The sequence below is a fragment of the Acipenser ruthenus genome, chromosome 8 (assembly GCF_902713425.1).
Source record: "Acipenser ruthenus chromosome 8, fAciRut3.2 maternal haplotype, whole genome shotgun sequence".
NCBI classification, from domain to species: Eukaryota; Metazoa; Chordata; class Actinopteri; order Acipenseriformes; family Acipenseridae; genus Acipenser; species Acipenser ruthenus.
In genome coordinates, this window is record NC_081196.1 from 128,619 (window position 1) to 132,056 (window position 3,438).

The following is a 3,438-nucleotide window of genomic DNA, read 5'->3' on the forward strand; positions in this document are numbered from 1 at the left end:
TCTTTACTTTGCTTTATTCTGAACTGTCTTGTTTTGCAGCAGTTCCCTTGCTCTCTGTTTGTATTGCAGTGTGTTTTTGTTTGAAGCAGTTCCCTTGCTCTCTGTTCGTATTGCAGTGTGTTTTTGTTTGAAGCAGTTCCCTTGCTCTCTATTCGTATTGCAGTGTGTTTTTGTTTGAAGCAGTTCCCTTGCTCTCTGTTCGTATTGCAGTGTGTTTTTGTTTGAAGCAGTTCCCTTGCTCTCTGTTCGTATTGCAGTGTGTTTTTGTTTTGAAGCAGTTCCCTACCCCATTAGTTAGAACTGTAGTGTATTTTTTTTCGGAGCGCGGCGCTGTGATGTCAAATGGTCCAGGATGCTCACTGTCAGACCCACAGAGCCCCAGTGCTGTAGATTACACGCGTGGGGAAGGTGACTGCATATTGGCCTATATAAGGTCTAAAGGGTTATTTACTACCTTCAATTATTTAAATGCTTTAAATGCCAACATTTGTGTTGTTTCTTGTTTTCATCCTGGTCTGGGTCACAGGAGAAGTTACTGAGCTCCTTTCACTGTGTGTTAGAACTCTTCAAAGTGATGGTAGATCAGGAATGGGTCGGAGCATTGTGCTCCCTCTAGTGGTGAATCTCGGAATTAGGGCTCAGGAATGGGTCTGAGCATTGTGCTCCCTCTAGTGGTGAATCTCGGAATTAGGCTTTTCAACACTGATGATTTCTCACATTGCCAGAACTGATTATTTTTTAAACGCATTTATTGAATAAAATGTATCCTCAACAGCATAACATTTTTTGTAGCGTATATTAGTTAGGCCAGGGGTGCTCAATCCTGGTCCTGGAGGGCCGATGCCCTCCTGGTTTATGTTCAAACTGTACACTAAATTGATTAATTGGACCAATTAAGCTTCTAGTAAGGGCTTGATTGGTCTAATTAAGTAATTTAGGGCACAGTTGCAACAAAAGCCAGGAGGGACATCGGCCCTCCAGGAGCAGGATTGGGCACCCCTGAGTTAGGCAGTTTATAATATTTGTTGTAATAAAATCTTTAAAAGAATGTAATTTCCAAAACCCCCACAAGAGGGCAATAATGAATTACATGCCAGTAACTCTCATTAAAAAATAACCATCAAATACTGTCGCTGTACTGCAATCCAGCTAGGTTTACCAAAATGCTGTGCAGCATAACACTACCAATATCTGATTTAATCTATACAGTAATGAGCTTTTATATAAAAAGGATTAAGGCTCATCAAGCAGAAGTTTGTTGGATAGGTCATTTAACCCCACCAGTGCCTGTGTGACAGACAGACAGACAGACAGACAGACAGACAGACAGACACCCAGACAGACAGGCTGGTACTCAGCTTCATTACATATCTATAGATAGATAGATAGATAGATAGATAGATAGATAGATAGATAAATAGATGCCCACAGTAAAGAACAGGCTTGTTTGTAAAGTCACTAGTTCTGAAATGAAGCTGATTGTCTCATTATGATCATATGAAACGCAATGCATCCTGACACTAGAAGGCTGAAATGGAATGTGGGTCTCCCTCCGAGTGAATCTGCTCCTTTATAGCGTTAACAGGGCTGGTCGCTTGTGAGACAGAGGAGGGTGTATTCAAAGTGCCCCTGGCACTCCTTTGTGGTATTGAGTGGAAGTGTTCAGGGGCTCTGGACAGACTGGCTTTATTACAGCTTCAGACTGCATCAAGGAGCTGTGTTTGCTGCCCTTTATTTTAGTGGCTGTTTATATTGCTGCCTCAGAGACTTTGGAAGCTGCTGCTGTGATCTGCTGACAGCACAGAAGTTCTCATTGCCTATTTGTGGAAATAGGACAGAGGTTTGGAGGTGTAATAGCTCCAAGTGTCTTATCAGCTTAAGGGATAGAGGTCAGGGGAGATTTGCCATCACTTTCACACACAGAGTCAGACAAGCTTGAGCTATAAGGTGTAGCCTGAAGGTTCTAATATACATTTTCTTCATTTTCACGGCACCCCTCATCATTGCAGTCACACATTTCATTTCCACAAAGATGTTAGAGTCACAGGGACATTCTCCTGCATTCTAGGAGCTGTTTAGGGTACTGTGTATTGTTCCTGCTTTGCTGAAGCTGCAGGCCAGGTGATGTATTTATTCAGAAAAGGGACCAACATGGCTTTTATTTCACACCAAAAATAATAAATAATCATTGGTTTTGTTATCAGCTTCATATTACTGTTGGAACAACAACCAATTGGGGGAAACGTATAAAGAAACCTCAATTTCACGAGACCATGAACCACAGAACTGGAGCCCAATACACAATGTGCTTCATTTCATTTACCTGTGCAATAACCTGGAATATCAAGGTCTGAGTGGAACTCCACAGGACTGGAGATCAATACACAATGTGCTTCATTTCATTTACCTGTGCAATAACCTGGAATATCAAGGTCTGAGTCGAACTCCACAGGACTGGAGATCAATACACAATGTGCTTCATTTCATTTACCTGTGCAATAACCTGGAATATCACGGTCTGTGTCAAACTCCACAGCTATGCAAGATGCAAAACCACGTGGAATAAAAACGACACTACTGGGGAGAGGGGGGGAGGCTCCGTGCAGTCACAGCTTTTACTCCAGTCTTTAATGAACTGCACTCGCAAATTAAAGAAATCTTACTTCAGGGTCGTTCTAGAAGTTTACCACAGTAACTGCACAGAGATTCGGTTTTCCCCATGCATTTACATGTATTTACTATGCTTTATAGTATAACACAGTCATTTTTTACAATGGTCAATGCTGTTTCTTTTTTGTTTGTTTGTTTGTTTTAACAAAAAGAAAATTATTAACAGTAATACACTCTACGAATATAGTGCCAGTATTAAATTATTCACAGTAATACACTCTACGACTATAGTGCCAGTATTAATGTCATTCGTTTACCGTATGCGTTTATGATTCTAGCAGCTAGCCTTTGTCTACGTAAGTCAGTTTTTAAGCAAAGGGATTTAAAGGAAGCCCTTATTGAACACTCATATTGAACAAACAACATAATTAACGCATGAAAATGTTTGCAATCACAAAGGGACTGCCAAGGAGGGAGTTCTTTGTTTACTTTAATTATACCCACGAGGCCTATGTGCTAATTTAATTAAACTGCAGCTCAGGTTATCTTCTTTTAAACAAGCGACTGCAATTACTCGCACCCAGAAGCATTCAGACACCACGTTGTTTATTCAAAGAGAATCCTTGACTCTTTAAGGCCGTGACGAGCTTCCTCGAAGCTCCTGATCAATTGCTCGCTGCGCTCTGGCACAGGTGCGGACGGAGGGTAATTACCTTATATACACACCTGTACAAAATATTAAACCGTTTAAGATTTTTCATAAAACCCTTTACTGTGATTTCATCGTTCGTGCATTACTGAATCCCAATCATGGCCAAAAGCCTTTAC